Below are 16,234 nucleotides of genomic sequence, written 5' to 3'. Positions count from 1 at the left end.
AAGCAGAACGAGACATAGAACACTACAGATGGTGAACTAATTAGCTTGATAGGTAGGGGTGCACATCATGATGGCTTTGTAGATGATTCAACTGCCATTGAAGGTGAATGTGGACAAGCAAGATGAGCTAGTGGAGTTCCATTAAGGAGAGGAATGTGACCATATTTTTCAGGCCCTTGTTGAGGGGAGCTGTGGCATGTCAGATGCCCTTGTAGGGGCCTGGATAAAGACTGGGAGGCAGGGCACCGCTACCACCTAGATCCCAGAGGATGACAGCTGAATGACAAATTCTGAAATCACTTTCTTTAATTGGTAATTAGAAATCATTACACTATAAAAACCCAAAGACTACAATTTAGGTTAATTAGTACAATGGTCCTTTAGATGAAAAATCATGGTTTACATAATGCAACAAAAAAAAAAAGAAATCGAGACCTACAGAGAAGCAGAATATATCTTGCACACTGTCATTATGCCCTTTGTATATTTGTAGGGAATGTTTTTAAAAAAAATCTATTCTCTTACTTTCCAATACACAAAGGTTGGTTGATAGATTCCAGTTACTGTCTACAGTTACTGTCTAGGAGCTGAGCTGGAAGAGACATTGGGCTCCAAATTGCACCAAGGCATCTGTCAGCTACATGCGATCAGAGGGAAGCAAATGATTCACTGAGAAATCTCTCTTCTGGTCTAACATCTGCTTTTCTTCTGCCACAGTACAGTCCACTTCCATTAACACCACTGACCTGTTAACATTCAACCACTATCTCTTGTATTTTTTCATGCATGATATTTTGATTCATAGGTCCAAATTTGAGGGATATTTTCCCACTATCAAAATGTTCTCACACCCTGGCTAACTTACAAGCTGGTCAGTCAGCTGGTCAGTAATTGGCGCAATATTTATTATGACCAATAACATTTGATTCTGCCCAGTAGTCATTTATTGGGTGCAATATATACAAACCAGTAACGAGTTTTTCCTGATTTAAGGTATAATGTGCAGATTTTGCTGCTTACCTCACCACAATCCACATATCCTGAATTTAGAATGCATTTTCCCCCCAATAAAACTTGGCAGGTTTGAACTGCAGAAATGTATTTGGGGTATGCAATTTTTAATGTAATGCTTGAATTTCCTGGATAACTGGAGCTACTGTACATATCGTAATTTAACAGTCAACTCGTAATGAAGGACAAATTAGTGATGGCAATGTTCACATCTTATGGGCAAAACTTGAAAATTCCCCCAATTACTGAAGCGCATCTTGTAGAGATGTTGGCCAGTGAGAGGGTCCAAACTGAGTTGGCATGGTGGACGAAAAACAATGAATGGGACGCTTCTTGTGCGATTGCCGCTAGAATCAAGCTATACTTGGCCGATGAGCCCATAATAAGGATGAAATTGGTCCTGGGTTGCTTGTTTTCTGTTTCAGGGAGGACATGGTCTGACAGTTCAGATTGTAGGAAGGGGGTTGAGCTTATTCTTACCTGGCCCTCTTCTACTGGAATCAACTAACCTCCCACCTACGGAATTGCCAGACCACCTACATTTCAGAAAGCTTCTCAAAACTGAGCTGTTCCAATATTAGTGCTGCCTGCCTATGGTTTACTGTGGTGCTTAGATAGCTCCTACGGGGTGATTCATGCACATTATAAATTAAATAAACATAACATAACAGCAGGAACGAGGTTTTGTGATAGGGTTTTGAGGGCGACGATAGTGGCAGGCAGGGATGATACAAGTGCAGAGACTGACCCTGAGGGAGTGGGGCAGGTGAGAGGAAGGCCTGGAAGAGAGGAGGGCTGCCTGTAGGCCCCACAGATAAGAAACCCAGTGACCTAAAGTCACCCAGGAAAGAGAGACGACGAAGGGGCAGGCACAATCACTTCCAACTAAAATGCTCAGGAAACTGGAGACAAGGTAGAACTTGAGGGAGCGGCCACCGAGAAGAGGTTCTGTGAGTGGCAGTTACGAGACATGTGGAGAGGAGAGTGGCCGCCAGGAACCCAGTTCTTGCACTGGCTAGATCCCCTTGATAGGCCAGTGCTTGGGACGGAGGCACTGACATCCCAAGAGCTCAAAAGAAAAGCAGAGGGCTTTCCAGAACCTATAGCTGGGGGAAGAAGGGATATGGAGTGTCGATAAGCACAGGAAGCAGCAGGGGACCCTGACACATCTATCTGGTCATATCGAAGCCGCGGGGCACTTACAGCACTACCCATAAGAGAAACGAAGGGGAGAGCTATCCATGAACTGTTCGAGAAAGGAGTGCCAGTAAACTGAGGTGGTGCCGTGAATGCACTGGAACCTGAGACCATTGGCCAAGGAAGTGAACAAAACTTGGCCGTACCTCTGACTGGACTAAGACACATCCCGCTGGTCATTGTGAAACACCTCCCTAATAAGAAGCAAACCCCTTGAATCACACAAAGCCAGGAGGGGAAAGGCAGAGCTAGTGCCTCGTTGCATTGTCCCTCTGGGCCCCAACTCCTTGCCGTCACCAAGCACTCAGCCACCATGGCCAAACACAAGGACTCAAAGCAACTGAAACAAGGAAAAATGGATTGGTATATGAAGGTGGTGGCCCCGAAGAGACACCTAGCATACCAGACAGCGCGGCGTTCCCACACTCCTCACGAGAAACCCTGGAGGGAAAAATAGGTGAGGTACATTCTGAGTTTACCCTAATTGGTCAAGACCTTCAAAATGTCTCTGAAAAAGTCACCCAGGCTTAAAACAGAAGATCAGAAGTAGAAGACGTGACACACAGCCTGCACAAATAAGTCACATAACACAAAGCCACCGAGAAAGATGTGCCTGGAGGATGGTTGATGCTGAAAATTGTGCAAGGAGGAACAATCTGCGCTTGTAGGCTTCCCAGAGGGAATTGAGGGTTCAAACAAGGGGACCTTCCTGGAAAAATGTTTGAGAGACTCCCTCCCTACTGGGCAATTTTCATTATGCTTTGGTATTGAGCGGGTTCGCAGAAGACTAGGAGCTAAACCATCAGCAGGAGCTCCCCACGACCAGTAATCGCATGTTCTCTTAACCTATCAGGATAAGGACATGATTCTACAGGAGTTGCGAAGAATGGGTGATATCGGGAACGCACATTCTAAAATCATGTATTTTCCTGACTACTGTTGTGATATACAAAAGTAAAGGCAAACCTATGACTCTGTCAAAACAAAACTATGGGCCCTAAACATACAGTACATGTTGATATTCCTGGTAGAACTCAAAGTTATCTTTTAAGGTAAAGCAATCTTCTTGCAGATGCTGGAGTAAGCATGGGCCTGGATAGAAGAGGGGGAGGGTTACAGACCTCTCAGGCTTAACCTGTGACACAATTGGCACGTTGACGAGAGGGGTAAGGTGCACAAGGAGCGAAAGAGGTTGGGGGTGTGGATGGATTTGTTGGGTTGTTGGATGGGGGTACATTGTTTTCGCATGAGAAATAGAGTGAGAGTGAACACAGGCAGAGATCACTACACAGGGTAGTCAAACACTATCACACTACATGGATGAGCGGAGCTGACACACAAGATGACAGGACATGATCCATTCTGACCTGGAACGTAAACGGGCTAGGAAACAAGATTAAAAGAGGGTTGGTGGCCACATTAGACGGATTAGATTCTGATCCTGACCACACAATGCTGCCTATATGATGCAGGCAATAAAGCGGGCGGCTACTGGTATGACTGGGCAGAAAAGAGACGGAGACAATGGGTACATACTATACAGAGAGATAATGGTGACTGCTATATCACAGTCCAGGAGATTGGCAACACATTTTCACAATACTACGCTGACTTCTATAAGGCCAGGTCACTGGTGGCACTCCCCAGATAAGAGACTATCTAGGTAGGGTGACAGCCCCAACTCTAATGCTTGACGATCGTCTGGCCCTATTGGAAGAAGTGACTCTTTGAGAGGTATTTGCAGCCACAGGCAAACTAAATAGAGGGAAAACCCCTGACCCTGATGGAATATTAGCAGAGCTCTTTAAGAGAAACGCTGGACTACTGGGCCCACACCTACTTAAAATGTTCATGGAGTGCCACAATAGTGGTGATTCATAAGCCCGGGAAGCCAAAAGTGAAATGCAGCTCCTATCACCCAATCTCAATTTTGAACATTGAGACAAACATTTTGGCCAGTGGGTAGAGTCAAAGTGAATGGAGAGATGTCTGTGGAGTTCCCAATTGAGAGGGGCATTCGAGAGGGATGCCCCCATGCCCCCTATTGTTTTCCCTCACATTAGAACCGTTGGTTTGTGTGGTTCGAGCACACCCAGACATCACAGGTTTTAGATATAGGGAGGGGGTGATGGAGGACAAACAGATCTCACTCTATGCGATGTCATACTTCTGTATGTCACAAGCCCGAATACAACGTTCCCAGGTGTGTAAAAATATTCAAACAGTATGGAGCAGTTACGGGCTACAAGATAAATTGGAACAAATCAAGCTTATATCTGGTCGGAGGCCACCTCGATGCACCAGACTTCCCAGGACATGCGTATAGACAGAGTGGGGTTCCAAATATTGGGGCAAATATTTGGGCTGTACATGACTTCGAACATGGATTATAGCCTAGACCGTAATATTCCGAGAATAATGACAGACTTCCACTGAGACATGGAAAGATGGAGATCACTGTCCTTAATGCTCCTAGAGAGGGCCACCATGCACAAGATAACTTTACCAAAACTCCTGTACATCTTCCAAAATGCATATTATAAGATCCCAGAGGAAATCTTTGTCAAAATTGAGGGAGAAGTCCAGACATTACTATGGAATGGGAGAAACCCATGGGTGGCACTGCTGACACTACAGCGCAATCAGTACAAAAGGGGAATAGCTCTTCCAGACATTCAGGCATACTATTGGCCAGCATATTTATTATTGGTCAATGATTGGGGTCATCTACCTGGAGACCACCCAATCTATGCACTAGAGAGACTCCAACAGGACTACCAATTGAATAGAACACACCATTTCAAATACATACATCTTAAACACTCCTTGACACAGCAGACATCCCTAATACACACCACTATAGGGGAGACTGCTCCAAGGAGAAATAGCAGAGAAAGCAATCTCCTGGACAGTTAATAACAACATGCCCGACTCATTAACGAAACTGAGAGCTAGATGGGAAAGCGCAGTGGGAGAATTGGATGACAGAGATTGGGAGACGGCCTAATGCACCCGGAAGAATTAGCAATCAAATCAAGATTAAGGCAGCTCCAATTTAAGATCCTCCACAAGACATACTATAACAGAGTCTGCTTGCACAAATTCCGCAGGGCAGAGTACCCCAATTGTTTGCGATATGGAACAGAAAGTGGGTCGTTCATGCGTACACTATGGGAGTGCCCTAGCATACACTCGTAGTGGACCATCATATTGGAGGAGCTCAACAGGGTAATACAAGAAAAACTACTGATTGAATAAAAGTTTTTTTGTTAGGGATACCCACAGAAGGTGAAGTCCCTTGAGCCAAACTCCTTTTTAGTAATTTGGGCCTCTTAGTGGCAAAAAGGGACATAGCTAAGTATTGGGGTCCTCAGAGCTGCCAGCCCTCCAGGAAATGGAAAACGGTGATGGACATCTACATGGCCGCTGAAAATGTCACCAACAAGGCCAGAGGGTGCCCAAAGAAGTTCTACAAGGTTTCGGGTCCCTGGTTGAAATACTACAGTATATATATGGAAGAAAGTGAGGAACAGCCACATCCGACACAGCCCCTGTGATGTGTGAGAGACACTTGTGTAATGCATTGAACTTATTAATGAATGATCACTACGAAAACATTGGCGCTGTACTGAGCTATTGCAAATATGAATGACTGTGCTTCCACTCCCATGTAATTGTGGTTCTTGGTGCATTGTTGAGCATCATGTATTGTTTACAGTGCCGGTGTGGATACCCAGCTCCACTTTCAGACTATTGAAATCGATGGTGGTATCTTTTCTCTGGGGTGCGGGAAGGCGTAGAGTAGCGCAGGCAACGCTTATACGACCCAAGGCTGAAGGAGGACTGGCGGTCCCAGACTTTGAATTATACTATTTAGCGGCTCAATTGCAGATCTTCACACAAAACGTAGCGCGGGTATTCCGGGGACCGGAATCCGGGAGGAGAGGGGGAACGCCGCGCCACGTCCTTTCATATAGTGCCTTGCAGCAGAAACTAGAGCCCAGGGACCTTCTCACAGAGGAGATAACTTTCAGACTCTGCTGGAATCGGACCCAACACAGGGCGGGAGTGCTGCATCCATATGCGCCTGAGATACCGCTGGGAATGCTGACGGCGTTACCGCACGGCGGAGATTGGTCGCAATTACAACTCTGAGAAGAAGCGGGACTGCAGGTGGTTGGGGATCTATATGAAGACGGGGTTCTGCTACCCTACCAAACTTTCCAAGAGAGATTTGATCTACCAAGGGGAGGTTTCTTGTTGCACGCAGCGCTTACTAGAGCGATTCAGGCGCACTGGAGAGAGGGGCTGCTGGAGCCTATAACGTCGATGGCCTGTCAGTACACCATGATGACGGCAGGGACCTTCAAGGCGGTCACATGCTTATATTCTAGAATGCTTCTTGAAAACCTCCCGCCCCTGGCTGTATTGAAGGGCAAATGGGAAACTGATCTAGGTAAAGATATCCCGGAGACGGCTTGGGCGCAGATAGTACGACGTGCCTGGAAGAGCACGAGGATCGCAAGGTTTCAGCTAGTGCACTTCTATATCCTCCACAGAGCATATTTGACACCTGGGAGAATCCAGAAATATTTTAAAGACAAAGAGGCAGCGTGTCCCAGATGTACGAAAGCAGGGGTGGAATTGGAACATATGATGTGGCCTTGCCCGGCGCTGGGTCTTTACTGGAAGGAGGTGGGGGATACCCTGAATGAGGTGACAGAGAGGCGACTGGAGTTTGATATGGCCGTCAGTATACTACACTGGTTCCCCCACACGCCCAAGAATAAGATTACGAGTAAGTTCATAGATATGGGACTTCTATTAGCAAAACGAGAAATTACGAAACGTTGGAAAGCAACAGTGGGTCCCACCAGTAAAAGATGGAAGGGTGAATTTCTCAAATGGGCCACCAGTGAAAGCATGCTGCGGTATCAATTGGCACGCAGACGGAACGATGATAAGGCGCTAGAGGCGGCGGCTGCATGGGAGGCGCTAGTACAAACATTACGAGACTCTGAGTCAAACGATGACGGAGAAAGGCAGGTCATGGACGGGGGTATAGCCCCGGAACAAGAGGGGTACATCGCATAACTCAACACATAGCTATTCCTAGGACTGCATGATACGAGAGGACGGAGACGGCTACCTGCATTGGTTGGTGGGGACTGAGGGAGGGGGAGGGAGGGAATGTAAAGTTTTCATAGTGTTTCAGTGTAGGGACTTAGTTACGAAGGTTTCTTGGTTGATTTGACGCACAGCCCTTGAAGGACTCACATATCCTCGTACTATGCACTATATAGTTGGTGGGGGGCTTTGGATTAATCCTCAGGGAGTATGCTGAGGAATATTGAGTATGGAGTTGTATGTGATTGTACAAAAAACCAATACACTACGTGTTAAAAAAAAATCATGTATTGTTTACAGAAAACTCAAATAAAAATAAACAATTTGAAACTAAAGACATTAGCACTTATTAAATGTAATAAGACAACCCAATGTTATCCCATGGCAAGGTAGGCCTTGTAGTAGTGAAAAATGAATTTAGTTTTTCAGTAGCAGTACATGTGAAAAACAAAAAGTACATGTACATTTTTAATTACAATGTAACTTTCCCTATGTGCTACCTAAGGCTGCACTTAGGCCTCCTTTGGGTGTGACTTATATTTAATAAAAGGGGAGATTAACGCTTGGCAAGAGCGTTATTTTGTCATGCAAAATTGGCAGCTTAAAAATGTATTCAGGCAGGAATGGCAGAACTGGGAAAAGATTTAAGGTGCTACTTATGTGGGTGGTACAATAAGTGCTTGAGTCCACTAGTAGCATTTAATTGACAGGCCCTGGACATAGGGTATACCACGTTACTAAGGACTTATAAGCAAACTAACTATGCCAGCTAGGTGCAAACAAGTTCTCTCATGTTAGGGAGTGAGCGCACACACTTTGGAACTGGCTAGCAATGGCACCGAGTCCTAATGCCAGCAAAACCAAATGAAGAAAAATAGGAGGGGAAAAGCAAAATGTTTGGGTAAAGACCACCCTAAGGCTGACAGGTCTTATCATTTCCCCCCATCTCAAAGTGGGGAGAACTGTACAATCTCACCACTATAGCGGAAGAACATGGATACTGAAGTGGTCTGATCCAGGGCGGTGTTCCTCCATGAAGTCTATTCCCTGAAGTTTTGGATTCTTACCCCTCATCTGCATAAGCCATCTTAGGGGCTTGTGGTCTTTCTGAACTTGGAAGTGAGTCACAAACTGGTATGGTCTCAGCTTCTTCAGTGCCCAGACCACAGCAAATGCTTCCCTTTCAATAGCACTCCACCTCTGTTTCCTGGGAAGTAGCCTGCTAGAGATGAAAGCTACAGGTTGGTCTAGGCCCTCCTCATTTAACTGTGATAATACTTCCCCTACGCCATGCTCTGAGGCATCAGTTTTCACAATTAATTCCTGGGAATAGTTGGGGACCTTGAGTACAGGAGTTACTTGAGGGTGTAAAAAGCTTTCTGACAGTCCTCCAACCAGATCACCTTTTTGGACTTCTTTTTTGAAGTCAGCTCAGTTAAAGGGGCAACAATAGTGCCATATCCATTAACAACCTCCTGTTGCAACTAGTGAGGCCCAGGAAGGCCCTCACTGCTGTCTGGGTTTTGGGGGGCTTCCAGGCTATTATAGTCTCTATTTTGGCATGTAGGGCAGCCCCTTACCTGCACCCACAAGGTGTCCCACGTACAACAAAGAACCCTGCTGTAGCTGACACTTACTGGCCTTTATGGTCAGGCCTTACTGTTGCAGTGCCTGAAGCATTTGCTGCAGGTACAACACATGGCCCTCCCGGCTGCTACTAAAGACAGCTAATGTTCATCCAGGTAAGCAGCACTGAAGGCCTCCATCCCAGCAAAGACTGACTCACCAACCCCTGGAAAGTGGCAGTGGCATTCTTCTGTCTATCACCTTAAATTGAAAGTGGCTCTCTGGGGAAGAGAATGTTGACATCATTTAGACTACTTCAGTTAGGGTAGTCTGTCAGTACCCTGAATTAAGTCAAAGATACTCAGGAACTTACCAGCCCCTAACTGATCAATGAGCTCATCAGCTCTGGAGATGGGGTGAGAATCTTTTGTGGTGACTGAGTTGAACCCCCTATGGTCCACGCAGAAACTGCATTTTGGGGTAGTGCCCGGTGGGGTAGCCTTGGGTACCATCACCACAAGGCTGGACCAGGGACCACTGGAATGCTTAATCACGCCCAGTTCCAACATCTTGGAGACTTCCTCCTTAACCCCTTCACTGGTAGGCCTTTCCCCCTGCTAAGCCTTTTTTGGCCACTGGGGGTAGTTCGGGCTTAGGCCGCCATTAGTTCTTGTTGACATAAAGTATCCACAGCAAATGTGCGTCCTTTTTTTCAAGCTTCATGGGGATCCTAATGGTACCCAGGGTTTGTGGATTTCCCTGAAGGGGACCGAGTAATTAGCCAAAATATAGTTTGATTTTGGTTTTGGGGGGAAAAAAATGGGAAAAAGTGTTGCAGAAGAGAGCATTTGTTTTTTATCCTGAAAATTGAAAGAATGAAGGGTTTGTGGTGCTAAAATCACCATCTTCCCAGCTTTTGGGAACAGGCAGACTTGAATCAGAAAACTATAGTTTTCAACACAGTTTTGGCATTTTATTGGGACATTTTCCCAATTTTTGGTGTATTCAACCTCTTTACAGTTAGTGGTATAAATGGGTGTGAAGCCAATGGTGGATCCTAGAAAGCTATACAGTTCTGAAACGCTTATAAAATTCTGAATTCAGCAAGGGGTCATTAGTGCAGCTCCTTCCAGGTTTACACATAGACAGTACCAGCTGAAATTAAAAAATATTGTAATTGAGTTATAAAAAAAAGAAATTTGTGTCTACGTTTGCATCTGTAACTTCTTGTAACCTGTATATTCTTGTAACTATGGCAGATTAAAAACAATATACCGTTACATCTCCGGACCCTTATGGTTGCAAGGATATATGGAGCTTGTAGGTTCTACTAGAAGCAAAAATACCCAGACCCAATAAATGAGCAGCACCTTGCAATGGTTTTTCATTGTGTGCTGGGTATACAGCAAATCATTGCGTACAGTATAAATAGTGAAAAATAGGTATCAAGGAAACCTATGTATTTCCAAAATGGACACAGCATATGGAGTTTAGAGGAAGTGCATATTTGCACATCTCTGAATTTGTGGGTACCCATACTAGCATTTGAATTACAGGACATTTCTCAAAACAACTTCTTTCTTACACCCTGTCTTATGTTTGGAAGCCACAAATGCAGAGAAAGACAATTGGCAATAACAGTTGTTCTACTAATCTGTGTTCCCCTAATTCTCCCAAAAAATGGTACCTTACTTGTGTTTGTAGGCCAAGTGTCTGTGACAGGGAACGACCCAAAACTCAACATGGACACATCACATTTTTCCACCGAAAGCAGAACCTTTTTTTCCAATGTAGTGAGCTCAAGGTTTTGGACCCTTGGTCAGCTGGCACCTATAGAAACCTTGCCAACCTGTAAACTGGACACCTAGAGTTACACAGGATGAGCTGACTTGTGTTGCTGTCATCACATTTTTTTACCCAGAATCCTGTGCAACCTCAAAATTTGACTAAAAAAACACATTTTCCTCACCTTTCTGTGATGGAAAGTTCTGGAATCTGCAAGGAGCAACTAACTTCCATCCAAATGGCATTTTCCCAAGTCTCCCAATACAAATGTATGTGACAGAAAACATCACAAAACGCAACATGGATACATCACATTTTTCCACCGAAAACTGAGCCTTTTTTCTCAATGTGGGTAGCTTTAGATTTTAGACCCTAGCTCAGCCAGCATCTATGTAAACCTGGCCAACTTTACATTTTTGAAAACTAGACCACTAGAGGTATCCAGGGTAGGCTGACTTGTGTGGTAGTCACCACATTATTTTACCCAGAATCCCTTGCAAACCTCAAACTTTGACTAAAAAAACATATTTTCCTCATATTTCTGTGATGAAAAGTTCTGGAATCTGCAAGGAGCTACAATCGTCCATCCAACTGACATTTTCCCAAGTCTACTGATAAAAATGGTACCTCACTTGTGTGGGTAGGCCTAGTGCCCGTGACAGGAAACGTCCCAAAATGGAACATGGATGCATTGCATTTTCCCACCTAAAATTGAGCCTTTTTTTCAATGTGGGTAGCTTTAGATTTTGGATCCTAGCTCAGCCAGCACCGGAATAAACCTGGCCAACTGTACATTTTTCAAAATTAGACACCTAAGGGTATCCAGGGTGGACTGACTTAGGTGGCTCTCACTAGGTTTTGTTTTTACCCAGGACCTCTGCAAAGCTCAAACGTTGCCTAAAAAAACATAGTCCTTGTAGTTCTGTGAAGAAAATTTCAAAAATCTGCAAGCAGCCACAAATTTCCTCTCACCCAGCGTTCCCCCAGGTCTTCTGATGGGGAAGGGCCCATAACGTATTGTGGACCCATCAAAACTATCACAAAACAACCTGTTGTTGCAAGGGGGTACCTGCGTTTTTGGACCTGGGCTCTGCAGCCATCTAGTGATACTTGTCAAACCCATACATTTCTGAAACTCTAGTGGTAAGTCTAGGGAGGTGTGGCTTGCACGGATCTCCCAATGTATTCTTACCCAGAATCCTGTGCAAACCTCAAATTTAGCTAAAATGTCACATTTTCCTCATTTTGTGTGCAAAAGTTGTGAGATCAGTAGGCCAGCACAAGTTTCCTACCACACAGTGTTCTCTTCGGTCTCCCAATGATACCTCACTTGTGTTTGGTGGGCCTAGTCCCTGCGACAGGGAAGAGCCATAAGTGTGTAAAATGGGAATGCTTCAAAGGCTTCAGAATGCTACTGCACAGATGCTTCTGAACATTCCAAGACATTCCTCTACAGGTACAGCTCTTTAAAAGCTCCACTGGCTTCCCATTCAAGATAGAGTTTCTTTGAAAAGCATTATGTTTCTGTCACAGAATTCTAAATCAGAAAGATCCTCGCTACCTTTTTCTTATGATCAAACCTTCCAAACAGATGCCTCAGATCTTCAGGGATGGCTAGGATAGTGATTCCAAAAATACAAAGAATGCATCTGGAAGGTGGTTCCTTTAGCTTTTTGACTGCCAGGCTTTGGAATCTACTCCATGTAGACCTAAGAATGAATACATCTCAAATCACAACTCTTTGAGAAAGAGCAATGCTGGGTGTTCTGTTTGAAGACACACCTCAATGGCCTGAATGAAAATATCCCATGGGGCCAGTTCATCAAGTAATGATCTATTTTTTATCTTATGTGTCCTGCATCATTATTAATATTATTATTATATTTGTATTTCTTTCCATTTCATCCAACATTGAAAACAAGAAGTTACATACCACCCTTGTAACTCACATGACACTATTTATGTTATTTCATAAAGTCTCAAAAAGATTTTTAACATTTACTAAATTTTTTCATCCCATTTACCATTTTTACTTTCAGCAATTGTTCCTCCCCCTCAAATCACCTTTTCCTTTCCCTCAATCCGGTGACACGAGGTTTCGCCAAAGAACCAGGAAGTGGTTCTATTAACGGTAGCCATTTTGTGCAATCAGCGTCCGAGTCTTCCACAGATACGAGGCCGCCGTTGCTCCAACAAAATGCCTACAGAAGCACAGTACAGGCACCTACGGAGCCACAGACGGGTGCTACCTCTAGCAAGGGAGTAACCTTGACTCAGTAAGTACAGCATAGCTGTTTCCTGACAGGAACAACCGCCGGACGCAGACCCGACTCAGACCCGACGCAGCCCCGCTCTCTACCATATTTGACTTTTTTGGGTCTATTTTCACGCACATTGGCAGCAAAAGATATGTATGTTCATTGAAACTACATTATATGTTTGGTTTGTTTCGTGTCCTGTGTATACATCATGTTCTCCGCTTAGTACAAAATATATTGTGGGTGCACTAGAAGTTTGTCACTATTACTGCTAGAAATATATCACGTTTTTTTCTCATGCAGGTGATGATGGCATGCAAATGCGCGTTTAGGCTGAATACCTTTACAACCTAACTTTTGTTTTTCTTTCCCATACAGTATTTTCTACAGAATATCCTGATCAAAACACCATTTGGAGCTGTATGTAGCTTACTATATATTTCTCCCACTCTCTGTTTCTCTTAATTAGGAGAGTATATCAGAGTGGTATCCGGGAGTATCCTTTTTTGGTCCTGAACAATAGCCTTGAGGTAGGGCTAGAAATATGTCGACCAGTGGAACTAAGTCACATTGTTCCCCCTAAGTTCCCCCATTTCCCCATATTTAAATCAAACTGGCTGGAGGTAAAATAAAGAGTTTTCTCCTACAAGCCAGGTATTTTTAATTTCCTCCCACTCCCATTTTAATTTACTTCATCTGAATATATCTTTTACCACCTATTGGTGCTCTCACGTAACTCATAGGTTGTAGCATGCTCGTTCCGCAGTGGAACAGGAAGAACCCAATGATGAAGCATGCCACCAAGGGGAAACCCTGGTGGGTGAGGGTTATTTAACAAAAACTCACAATTTTCCTAACTAACTTCTTGATTAACAAAGACCTAAGAATGGAACCTTCTAAAGCCCTTCTTCTAAAAAAACTGAAGACTTGGTTCTTCAGGCAATTTTCAGCCCATTGGTTAGTTCTGGTTGGTTTCTGTGATGCTCTAAGTTGGAATCCAGCACTGGGACATTCGGATGCTAGAAACCTTTGACGACAGTCTACTGGCATCCTGAATCAGAGCAGAGTGAACCGCTCATTACCTGTCCCTGTTTCACTTCTCTGCTTTATTCGGATGTGCAGGGGGCTCTGTGAGGCCGAGGCAGACGCAACGCTGAAGATTGAGCCGCTGACGATCAAGCCGCAGCCGCTCATCGACACTCATCACCGAAACTGGCCTGTAGGCTTCCAGCCATCAGGACCTATTTTCTAGGAATAGCCGGGAGCATCCCGCAAACGGTCGTGGAGGCTGTGGGCCATGGGCCGCCATCACCATCACTCCTGTTGTTGCCTTCACAGCCCAGATCCCTAAATCTGCCGGGTTGCAGAGTGGCGCTCCATTAAGTGCGGTAGGTGCGGTTGGCGGCAGTTGGAAGAGGAAATGGAAGTGGCGTGCGGTGGTCAAGGAGATTTCAAAAACTCATTTATTACCAAATCACAAAGCACTAAATAAAACTCCCTGGAAATTGACTTTGATTTTCATATGTGAATTGAAAGGGATCATGGAGGGAGCGGTTTGGCGGTGCAGAGCTGCGAGCTGTAAGCTGAGCCAAATCGAAGGAGGAAGGGGAGTAACTGCAGCCGTATGTAGAGTGAGGAGCGAGGGTCAGAGAGGAGAGGCCCGTGGAAAACTGTGGGGTTCGGCTGTGGCCGCAACAGCCGGATCTGCAGTTAGCAGGTACAGCGCGGCCACTGCAAGTTCAAAAGTCTTGTGTAGATTCATCCAGCTCAAACAATACATATCATAGCCGGCATTTGCAGCTTTTCAGATCACCTTTGACTTTTGATTGCCGTTGGTACTAATTGTGTCTAACCCCCACAATTGTTGTACTGGGAGCATAGGAGCGGCTCCCTTTGAGAGTGTACCCGTGGGGGTGGGCAGTGGTTTGCTTAGGAGTTTCAGATCCCAGTCTCGCTGGCACATGTTGTACTTAAAGGAAGTTCATTTCCATTAGAAGACATTTTGAGTGCACAGTCCATATAAGAGGTTTGGTGAGGCTCGGTGTGTGACATTAAAGTGGGTTGAGCTCCATTACCCAAGGAACATGCGATCTGGAAAAATTCGACAGACGTCTCTGAACAAATCAAAGAGGAGTGTCTCAATGAAAGATTCAAGTTCTATCCCAAACAAAAGGAGAAAGAGAGAGAAATTAACATTGCAAAAGGAGAGGCTAGTGCCAGCTCCCACTCCGGAACGAGCATTCTTCAAATTTGGAGAGAAAAACGGCAAGCAGCGATTTCATTTCTGAAAAAACCCCATGGCTGCAATTTATGCTCTAGACGGAGGTTTAGGTCTGCCAAGCCCAATTATTCCTAACAAAGCAAGTGAAACAAGTCCTCAGGTATTGGGATGCACACAATTAGAGGCAAAATCAACTCAATTAGATCAACTAGGGGAAAGCCCCATACTCAAAAGGAAAACAGGCCAAGAAATAAGCCAAGTAACAAGTACAAGGGAGCTTGATAGAGAAGAGGAGCCTACACAAAAAGGGTTGATAAAAATAACAACGCAGGTGCATTTACCTAAGGATTCGCTTGATCAAAACAAAGAAGAGAAACGTAGAAAAAATCTTAGTAAAAAAGGAGCCTCAGGTAAGATAGGAGTACAAGACAACGTCCAAATGGATGAATGGATCAGTTCCTTTTCCATTTCCAACTATGCAGACCTCATCCAAGCTCTGGAAATAAACACTCAAAAAAAAAGGTCGCCCTCACACAAAATAAAGAGGATGCTCATTTTCAAGACCAAGGAGATTTTCCTATCTTTAGTTCACCTCCAGATCAGCAAGACAGGGAGGAAGGGGGGCAAACTCCACCCCAATCAAAAGTACAGCTTGTGTGGAGCAGCAGGAGGGTAACAACATTTCCCAAAATACCCAAAATGGTAATCTTTTGGAAAGCCAAAAGGCTTTATTTCCCCGATCACAATTTCATCAGTCAGTGGGTTCAAATCAATCACAGGGATGTCGGCGCAATCAATACATTCAGCCACATGGAGTGAAACTCTGTTAAGAACCCTACAGCAAGCTATTAACGTTTTAAATTTCCAATCAGACAAATTAGAGGTTCAGATTGATTTAATGAATCTAATCGCGGTACACATTGCAGGTATAAACTCAGTACATATTTCAAAAGATTACAAAAGTAGTGATCCAGGCAGTGGACATTCGTCAAACTTAAACTGTTGATGTGGTTGAATAATTGATAAATTGGCATCTCTTCCAGAAATACTAACAGAAATCTTATGTGTT

Source organism: Triturus cristatus, chromosome 2_1, assembly GCF_964204655.1.
Source record: "Triturus cristatus chromosome 2_1, aTriCri1.1, whole genome shotgun sequence".
NCBI classification, from domain to species: domain Eukaryota; kingdom Metazoa; phylum Chordata; class Amphibia; order Caudata; family Salamandridae; genus Triturus; species Triturus cristatus.
Note: the sequence above shows the minus strand (reverse complement) of the source record.